Below are 11,411 nucleotides of genomic sequence, written 5' to 3'. Positions count from 1 at the left end.
GGCATCCAGATAGAAAAGGAAGAAGTCAAGCTCTCACTGTTTGCAGATGACATGATACTATATTTAAAAAAAACCCTAAAAACTCTACAAAAAAGCTCCTAGAAAAAGTAGATTCATATAGCAAAGTGGCAGGCTACAAAATTAACACATAAAAATCAATGACCTTCTTATATACTAATAACGATAAAAAATGTACATTAAAAACAACTTAATTCACATCAATGCCACATAAACTCAAATACCTTGTAGTCAACTTAATTAAAGAGATTAAAGACCTATACAAAGAAAATACAAAATACTGGGGCAAGAAATAAAAGAGGACACAAGGAAATGGAGACACATACCTTGTTCATGGATTGGGAGGATTAACATTATTAAAATAAAAATACTCCCCAAAGAATTGTATATATTTTTTTTTGTTTTTGGGTCAAATCCAGCAGCACTCAGGGGTTACTCCTGGCTCTATGCTCAGAAATTGCTCCTGGCAGGCACAGGGGATCATATGGGATGCCGGGACTTGAACCACCATCTTTCTGCATGAAAGGCAAACGCCTTACCTTCATGCTATCTCTCCGGCCCCAGAATTGTATAGATTTAATGTAATTCCTCTAACAATACCCATGATTTTCTTCAAAGAAGTGGATAAAATACTCCTGAAATTTATTTGGAACCATAAACACCCATGAATAGCTAAAACAACCCTTAGAAAAAAGATGAGAGGCATCACTTTCCTCAACTTTATTATTATTATTATTATTATTATTATTATTTGGTTTTTGGGCCACACCCGGCCGTGCTCAGGGGTTACTCCTGGCTGTCTGCTCAGAAATAGCTCCTGGCAGGCATGGGGGACCATATGGAACACCGGGATTTGAACCAACCACCTTTGGTCCTGAATCGGCTGCTTGCAAGGCAAACGCCCGCTGTGCTATCTCTCCGGGCCCTTTCCTCAACTTTAAATTGTATTACAAAGCAATAGTCATTAAAACAGCATGGTATTGAAATAAAGACAGACCTTCAGATCAATAAAATAACGAGTATTCAGAAAATATTCCTCAGACATACAATCAATTAATTAATCTTTAATAAAGGGTCAAGAAAAGGGAGCAAGAAAGCCTCTTCAACAGTGGTGCTGGGACATCTGGTGAGGCACATGCAAAAAAGCAAACTCAGAGCGCCATCTAACACCATGCACAAATGTCAAATCCAAATGTATTAAAGACCTTGATATCAGACCCAGAACCATAAGGTATACAGAAGAACACATAGGTAAAACACTCTATAATATTGAGACTAAAGGCATCTTCAAGGAGGAAACAGCACTGTCCAATCAAGTGGAAACAGAGATGAACAAATGACATTATATTAAACTGAAAAGCTTCTGCACCTCAAAAGATATATTGACTAGGATGCAAAAGCCACTCACAGAATGGGAGAAACTATTCACCCAATACCCATCAGATAAGGAGTTAAATATACAAGGCACTAACAAAACTTAATAAGAAAAAAAAATCTAACCCCATCAAAAAGCGGGAAGAAGAAATGAACAGACACTTCCTCTAAGAAGAAATGCAAATGGCCAAAAGACACATGAAAAAATACTCCACATCACTAATCATCAGGGAGATGCAAGTCAAAACAACTATGATGTACTACCTCACATCATAGAGACTAGCACATATCACAAAGTACAAGAACTCAGTGCTGACGTGGATGTGGAGAGAAAGGAACTCTTATTCACTGCTGATGGGAATGCTATCTAGTCCAGCCTTTATGGAAAACAATACAAAGAATCCTTAAAAAACTGGAAATTAAGCTCCCATATGATCCAACTATCCTACTCCTAGGGTATATCTCTATGAACACAAAACAATACGGAATGCCTTCTGGACCCCTATATTCATTGTAGCATTATTTACAATAGCCAGAATTGGGAAACGACCCAGATGCCTGACAACAGACTAGTGGCTAAAGATGTTGTGGTACATGTACACAATGGAATTAATTCTATGCAACCATCAGAAAAAATGAAGTCATAAAATTTTCCTATACATGGATGGACATGGGAACTATTATGCTGAGTGAAATGAGTTAAAGGAAGAGAGATAGACTCAGAATAGTTTCACTCATCTGTGGGATTTAAGAAAAATAAAAGACGGTATGTTAATAATACCCAGAGACAATAGAGATGAGGGAAAGGATCGCCCTGTGATAAAAGGCTTAACACAAAGTGATGAGTGTAGTTAGATATATAAATACACCAACAACTATGATGACAATGGTAGTAGTGAGTGAGCGAAATAGAATGCCTGTGTCAAATACAGGCAGAGGTTGGGAAATAAGGGAATTGGGGGGCTCTGGTGGTGGGAAGGTTGCACTGGTGAAGGAAGGTGGTGTTCTTTTTTAAGAATGAAACCCAACTACAAATAAAAGCATAGTATTTGAGTGAATGCATTCGGCTGTATTGTGTTCATTAATCAAGTCTTTTGTTTTTGCTTTTGGATCACACTCACACACGGCCTGTTCCGGAATGTACTCAGGAGCGACCCCTGGTGTTCAGGGCGATCATATGCGCTGCCAAGGATCAAGCCAAGTCACTTGGCTTATGCAAGGCAAGCCCTTGCCTCATATTGGACTACAGAAGTAGTGCAGATACTTGCCTTGCATTTAACTGACGTGGGTTTAATTTCAGGCACATACATGACCCCTTACCCTCACAGAAGTGATCCCTGAACACAGACAGAGCCAGAAGTAAACCCTGAGCACAACTGAGTATATATGGGAACAGCAGGTCACTAGGGCTATTGCAAACACATCTGACATCTCTACTTCCATTTCTACTATTTGCTTCTAGTCCAGTGATATTATTTATATCAATGACTCTTATGCCACTTTTAATTTTTTTATTTGGAATGAATTAGCAAACTCCTATTGCCCAGTGTTCTTCCAATTTAGAATTACATGGAAAATGGAGCACGGATATTGTTGGTGGCTGTCTGGGAAAAATTCCATAAACTTTTATACATTAAGAGGTATTTTGAAGGATAATACATAATTATTCGCAATAAGAACAAAAACAACTGTGACATGATCCATGGAGCTTCTTATATCTCCATCTCTAGAATTTTGAGTCAGGGAAAAATAAAGTTTGGAGATGGAGTCTTAGTATCTATGTGATCTGAATATGGAAGGAGACTCTAGCTAGGAGAGATTTGTTTTATTATTATTATATTATTATATGTCTTTCTAGGAAGGCACCATCCGTTTGGCTTAGATAAAATGTTTGTCCTAAAAAATTTTCTTTGGCTAAAGTTAAAGCTTTTGGAAAGAGGACCAGACAAATACTAATATCAGCTGTCATCTCTGAATGTTTGCAGAATCAGCAAGTGGTCATAAAGTTCTATTATATTGAATCATCCCTACAACATGAACAAGATATATAACTCAGATTTATTGCTCCATGTTAATACTCATGTCCAAACAGAAAAAGGCACTCCGTGTGTCAGAAGAAAGATGCCTCTTTAGATTCTCAATGCTGACATTCCTATCAATCTGTTAATGCATTTATTTTAAGAATAATTGTGAAAAGTGTTAACTTCACACGCAGATCTAATCAAAATATTTCAAAAAAACAAGTATATAAAGAAGTAAATTTCAAATAACAATTTATATTGAATGTCAGTAAAATAAATTTAGAGGGAACATGATGTAATTTTTAGAACCAGAAAATATTTATAAAGTTTAAGCAGTATAGGAGGCTGAGAAGAGCATTTGTCTTGTATGTGGTCAACCCAGGTTCAACTCCCAATACCCCATTTGGTCCCCCAAGCCTTTTAGGAATGATGCTAGAATGCAAGTCAGGAATAAGCCATGAGCCCTGGCAAGTGTAGGCCCAAGAATTAAAATAAAATGATATTAAGTAATACAAAAGAAAATAATATGATGTACATAGAGAATATAATTAATCTTTGTATAATACAATAGCATTCAAAAATTAACAAAATAACTTTAAAGACTGTTCCTATTCCAGCTATAGCTATATGTTTTAGCTCTATAATTCCATTTAGGCCATGAGTTCCTCTGAAAAAGTCCTCTTCGGATATTCTTCACAAATTAAATATAGATTAAAAATAAGGTGTTAAGCTTGCCTTGTTAAAAATTTACAAAATTGCCGGGCGTGGTGGCACTCACCTGTAGTCCCAGCTACTCGGGAGCCTGAGGCTGGAGGACCGCTTGAGTCCAGTAGTTCTGGGCTGCAGTGCGCTATGTCGATCGGATGTCAGCCCTAAGTTCGGCATCAATATGGTGACCGCCCCCGGGAGTGGGGGACCACCTAAGGAGGGCGAACCGGCCCAGGTCGGAAACAGAGCAGGTCAAAGCTCCCGTGCTGATCAGTAGTGGGATCGCGCCTGTGAATAGCCACTGCACTCCAGCCTGGGCAACATATCTAGACCCTGTCTCTAGAAAAAAAAAATTTTTACAAAATTTAGGAGCCGGAGCTAAAGCACAGTGGTAGGGCATTTTTCTTGCACATGGTTGACCCAGGATGGACTTCGGTTTGATTCCTGGAGTCCCATATGGTTCCCCAAACGAGGAGCGATTGCTGAGTGCATAGCCAGGAGTAACCCCTGAGTGTCATCGGGTGTGGCCCAAAGACCAAAATTTTTTTTAACAAAATTGGAATAACAACCCAAGTTATGAAAACATTAGTGACAATTTATCTTTGATCTAAACATAATTAAAAGGTACAGAAATTAAAAAGTATTCAAAGAAAACGAGGAACCCCTGACACACTTTGTTCTTTTTTTATATTTGAAATGATGCATCTACTTCTATCACAGATGAAAATAACTGGTGAGCAAGTAGTTATTTATCATTTGATAGCACTGAGAACTTGCTCTTTTAGTTTGTAGATTAAAAATATTTTAGATTTGGGGCCGGGAAGGTGGCGCTAGAGGTAAGGTGTCTGCCTTACAAGCGCTAGCCAAGGAAGGGACCGCGGTTCGATCCCCCGGCGTCCCATATGGTCCCCCCAAGCCAGGGGCGATTTCTGAGCACATAGCCAGGAGTAACCCCTGAGCATCAAACGGGTGTGGCCCAAAAACCAAAAAAAAAAAAAATTTAGATTTGAATGTAAAATTGCAGTTAAGATATTGTTGGGGACCATATGGTATTTGTACTTCTCCCTCTGACTTACTATGCTTACTATTACCCTTATATTATATCCACATTGCAGCAAGCTGCCTGATTCCATCTTTATTATGGCAGTGTTGTATTCCATTGGGTCTATATACCAAAACCTGCTGATCCATTTCTCTTTATATAGAAGAAAAATGTGTTTCTGTGATCCATTGGGTTTTGATCTGGTATTTCTTCCAGAGCTAATTTTATTCCCTTTTCCCATTTTTGTGCCACACCTAGTAGTGTGTGGGCTTACTCCTGACTTTGTGTTCAGAAATTGGGGAATCATAAATGGACCATATATTTTGACCTTCAATCAAACCCAAAGCAAGTTGTACTATTGCTCTAGCTCTTATTCCATTTTTATAAATATTCAACATTAATACTGTCTCTTTTGGTCATTTTTTTGTGGTTTTTGGATCACACCCGGCAGTGCTCAGGGGTTATTTTTGGCTTCAGGCTCAGAAATTGCCCCTGGCAGGCACGGGGGAACCATATGGGATGCCAGGATTCGAACTGATGGCCTCCTGCATGAAAGGCAAACGCCTTACCTCCATGCTATCTCTCCGGCCCCTGGCCATTTCGTATACATTTTCTATTAACAAATTTTTACTTAGAGCCTTATGCATATTAATTCCTGTTCTGGAGCAGTAATTATAACAGTGAAATAACTGAACAAGGGAGAAACCCCCATAAAACTTGAGACTTAGTGTGTTCTGAGGGTTTAGCATCCACAACGCTGCCTCAAGGTTAATTTTTTTTTTGATTCACCTGTCCTGAAAGGGCCTTAAACCGATGCTAAAACCCTCCAGCAAGGGCATGCCCTTAAAGGCTGTAGCTTGGGCTAATGATACACTTCTCCACAATTCTGTGATAAAGTCTCTTCCTCCTCCCAAGGCCCTTCACTTTGTACATCCCTTAGGACAGATTTTCTAGAGGAGCTGGAGAAATATTAGAGAGGTCAGGGTACTTGCCTTACATGAAGCTGATCCTGGTTCAATCCTGGCACTGCACAATTCCCCACCAAGCACACTAGAAACTACCCTATAGCTGGGAATAGTCCTCAAATCCACACTCCCTGTGGCTGGAGAGGTAGCACAGCGGTAGAGTGTTTGCCTTGCACTCAGCCAACCCAGAACAGACAGTGGTTTGATTCCCGACATCCCATATGGTCCCCCCAGCCTGCCAGGGGTGATTTCTGAGCACAGGGCCAGGAGTAACCCGAGTGCCACCTGTGTGACACAGAAACAAACAAAAAAATAAAGACATATTCCCTAAAAAAGACCCCTAAACCCCAATTTTTGGTTTAATTTGCCAATTTAGCCTTCATCAGAGACCTGATGTTCTCCATCCAGGTATCCAGATAAATTCCTTTTTTTTTTCTTTTGGTTTTTGGGCCACACCCGGCGGTGCTCAGGGGTTACTCCTGGCTGTCTGCTCAGAAATAGCTTCTGGCAGGCACGGGGGACCATCTGGGACACCGGGATTCGAACCAACCACCTTTGGTCCTGGATCGGCTGCTTGCAAGGCAAACGCCGCTGTGCTATCTCTCCGGGCCCCAGATAAATTCTTGTGCCACACATCTTGCCTCTCTCTTTCTGTACTCTGAACTTTTTTTTTTTTTTTTTTTGGTTTTTGGGTTATACCCGGCAGTGCTCAGGGGTTACTCCTGGCTGTCTGCTCAGAAATAGCTCCTGGCAGGCACGGGGGACCATACGGGACACCGGGATTTGAACCAACCACCTTTGGTCCTGGATCGGCTGCTTGCAAGGCAAACGCCACTGTGCTATCTCTCCGGGCCCTGTACTCTGAACTTTTGACTTTCTCCAGGACCCATGAGTAACTCCATCCAATTTCTCTCATGTTTGCTCACCTCTAAGCTTATGTTCTACTCAATAAACTGTATTTAAACAGGGACAGACAAGTCATGGAGAGACACATCTAAGAAAACAGGCAAGTAACTAATTGCCAACAAACAAAGGTCAAATTGGATGATATTCTAGGAATAATGAAGCAGATCAAACAGAATTTAAGACACTTGTCTTGTAAGCAGCTGACTTGTTTCATCCTGGGCACCACATCTAATTCTGAATGCTGCCAGGGGTAACAACTGAGCACAGAGACAGGAGCAACCCCTGCACATTATTGAGGGTGATCCCCAAATATGTCCATGCAAAAGAACAAAGCTGAGGTATGGAATTAACAATAAGGAAGGCAGCTATTGTGGTGAAGATGATGCTTTTGGATTTTCAAAAAGGAATTTGAAAATACCAGGAATTAAGGAAAAGAAATTTCCTCCTGGAGCCTTCAGGGAATACATGGTTCTTATAAAATCAAAATTTTGATTTAAGAATTCTATTTTTGCAGGGTTTTTGAGTATGGGCACACCCAGATATATTTAGGGATTACTCCTGGCTCTAGATCAGGTCACATTTGGCCGGCTGGGAAATACATATGGGGTGTCAAAGATTGAACCGGGTTGGCCATGAGTAAAGCAAGTGTTTCATCTTTTTCTAGCCTGTATGTTGACTGTAAGGCAATACATTTCTACAACTTAAAGACAAAAATAAAAAGTGGCTTTAAAAGTAGGGCTGTTGTGAATGGGTGTGAGCTAAGCAGAGACCTAAAGCAAAGCACTTAAATGAATGTAAATAAACCTCAAAGAGTAATTATTCCATGTGGTTTCAGGGACTTCAGAAAGACTTTGTTCTGTTCCAGGCTCCTGAAATTCAGCTGCATGAGCTTTGCACTTTTAACTTAAGGCTTTATTGCCTTAAAATGCAAATCCTCTAACAGAGCAATTAATTAAATTGCACCTGTCAACTATTTCTGTGTGACCGAGTTTCAGAAATTTTAGGAGGCAAAGGCTGTAGGACCAAATTAGAAGAAAACTGGGACTGTGTAGAGTGTAAATTATGTGGGGTTCTAATCCTGCCTTGTTGCATTAAATAATTAACGATGGGGCTGGATGGTGGTGAATTTCTCTCCGTGCCATCCCAGTTCACGTGGCTCTGCAACCTCCATGCAGTCGGCGAGTCCCAGGCCCAGGTGAAATCACTCACTCACAGTCAGGCGTCAGGAAGCAACAACTTTATTCAAGCCCTAGGCACCACGTGTGTGTGGCCTATTCATAACCTTTCAAGCACAGCAATATTTTGCTAGCCCTGCATCTTATTTCCTGTTAGCCATCTTCCCTTTGGGCTTCATGCTGGTCAAAGACCAGAACACAGAAACCCAGAAGCCAGAGCGCACAGCAGCGCAGAAAGAGCAAAGAGCCAAAAGGGCCGAAAGCCAAAAGGCCCCGAATTCCCTTGGTTCAAGCCTTATCTAACATTTCCAAGACCCCTCCCAGGAATGGGAGGGTCTCGCAGGTAAGGTTACACCTACTATCCGGTTTCCAAGACCCCTCCCAGAAATGGGTGGGTTTCAGGTCGCTACACGTAAATCCAGGGTGGAGTAACACTGCCTCAGTCACCAACAGTGTGACCTTCATCAAGTCACTTGTTCTTGTGCTGCCTCAGTTTCCCAGCTGTAAAGAGGGGATAATAGACATATATAATAAATTGATGGATAGTAAGGAATGGATATGGTGATGGAACACTGTACTTTTAATGTTCATGCCCTCTCTCTTAGAGGAGCACAGGGAGAAATAACAAATAACTATAAATAAATGTCTATTGACAGAAAATACATATTCAATTATATTACACCCTAAGACTTGGCCAGGTCACTTTTATCTTTGAAGTGTGAGTGTAAGCGAAGCCTATTAAACATTGTGAATTTCTCCAAAACTTTCAGAGCCTGTTCACCTTCTCATCATGCTCTCTTCTCTCTCTACATGAGGCTAATGATGTCACCAAGTGATATTTCTTGGGTTCTGGAGTAAAGTAGAAGTGCTAAAGAAACTATGGTATAGTCACACTGGAAGAGACTAATTTGTGCAATTTGCTGCTCCATGGATTGGTCTGGAGAGCATCATGCTGAGTGAAGTACAGCTGAAAGAGAAGGACAAATAGAATAATTGCCCTCATTTGTGCTATATAAAGAAATAGAGGGGGAAATAACAAAGAAAAGGGGAGCCAGAAAACTGGTCTATCATCCTGTGTTGACCATGTTAGGACTGGGGCATGGTTAGGTTAGCAACGGTGAGTATTGGGTTGAGGCTGGGGTGTTGGAACATTGTCTAGGTATGAAATCCCATCATTAACAGCATCAAGTTCATGGTGCCTAAAATTAAAATAGTAAAGAAGATATAGATATCTGGATTCTGTGATCTATCACCAAAAGACCACCAGGGAGACAGTACAGCAATGCAAAAGCAAGGGAGTTTATTCCAGCATGCTGGTATCCAACATCTAAGAAATTAGGTCTCCGAGAATGGCTTGCAGGCCAATTTTATAGGGTTCTTAGGGTTTCAGTCTAGGGAATTCCCACATCAGGCTATTTGATCTTTAAAATTATTGGTCCATAGTAAAAAGGTCCATTAGACAAGTGGCTAGGATTGGTTGTAGGTTTAAAATGTTGCACCAGACAAATGGCTAGGGTGGGCTGAAGGCTCAGTGAAGGGAAACCATGCGCCTCCAGACCTGGGGTGTGGTAGTCAGGTCTAGGGTATGGATGCCATCTGGCCATCTGTCCGCTACTGGCATTTCCTAGTATGTACCCCTATGGTCTGGTTCCAGCAACTGGTTGTTATTCTGAGCCTAGTCTTTGTGCCTTAAAACTTGAGTCTGTCATAGATGTTCACAGCAAAATCAGACTTACAGAAGCAAAACAGCAGTTAATATTTATATTTGAATATTCCAAAGCAATGTTCAAAAGGCACACTATATTCTTGGGTTCACAGCAAATTTTAAATCAAACTTTAGATCCTCATGTTAAAGGTTCTGTTAAAGCCCACTCTCTCCAATAAAGACCACGAACCTTCAGAGAATGCAATCAGTAGCGTTAAGTTTATTGATTCAGAGTTTTGGGGTCCAGCAACTCCTGGCACAGTAGGTTCGCTGGCGGAACCCTGAACCTTAGAAATCCAGGGCCTTTATAGTAATCATCCATATGATAGTAAGGTTTCAAAATTCAAACATTTTATTGGTTCATACAACTGTTACAATTCAAAACAGCCAATAATGCAAGCTGAAAAAGGTGCAATTCCTTAACTATCCCACACCCCTTTATGAAATCAGTCACCCTAGCCCACATCCTGATGGTTTGTAAAGATATGACCTATACCCTCCAGATGGCCCTTTTGGTCCCTTCCTCTTGACCTTCTAAGATATCTTGTTTTGGAATGCTCTTTTGGTTCTCTTGAGAGTCAGCTAGGGGAGGGAATGTGGCACACCTGATGTTCTGCCCCTAAGGTCTGGTTCCAGGAATTAACTGCCTCTTCAGGCCTAGTCTTTTTACCTTATAATTGCAGCCTGTAATGGTAGAGCTTACGTCAACTAAGAGTTAACTCTTAACACAAGAATTTATTTTTTATTTTTGGACCAAACCCAGCAGCGCTCAGGAGTTACTCCTGGCTTTCCGCTCAAAAATTGCTCCTGGCAGGCTGGGGGACCATATGGGATGCCAGGATTTGAACCACCATTCTTCAGCATGCGATGCAAATGCCCTACCTCCATGCTATCTCTCCAGCCCCAACTCAAGAATTTTTAAAGGCAAGCAAAAACAGAAGTCAGAAGGCATATGGTCAGTCCTAATAAATTATACCTATTACATCTAACTTATCCCAGCTTATTCTTGACCCTTCTTACATTAACAAGAATACAAATAATATCAAACATTGACATAAGTGAGAAGTTCACTTTTAAGGTTTTTTTTGGTATTATTTTATATTATTTTACATCCTGTGGCGCTCAGGGGTTACTCCTGGCTCTGTGGTCAGAAATTGCTCCTGGCTTGAAGGACCATATGGGATGCGGGAATCAAACCCAGGCCTAATGCCCTACCGCTGTGCTATGGCTCCAGCCACAGGTCCTTTTTGAAAAACTAGATTGACCTTGGGCATGGATGAGCAGTAGATTTAAGATCAAAACCTCCAAGCTGGAGATAAGAAACAATATCATGTAAATATTTTTATGGTTTAGGAAAACAATGTTAAAATTAAATGGTCTGGATCTGTAGTTATAGTACAGTGTTTGCTTGCAAGTAGATGACTCGGGTTTTATCCCTGGCATTCCATTTGGTCCCCCAACCTGAAAGGAGTAAATTATGAATGTAGAGTCAGGAGT

This window comes from Suncus etruscus, chromosome 3, assembly GCF_024139225.1.
Source record: "Suncus etruscus isolate mSunEtr1 chromosome 3, mSunEtr1.pri.cur, whole genome shotgun sequence".
NCBI classification, from domain to species: domain Eukaryota; kingdom Metazoa; phylum Chordata; class Mammalia; order Eulipotyphla; family Soricidae; genus Suncus; species Suncus etruscus.
Note: the sequence above shows the minus strand (reverse complement) of the source record.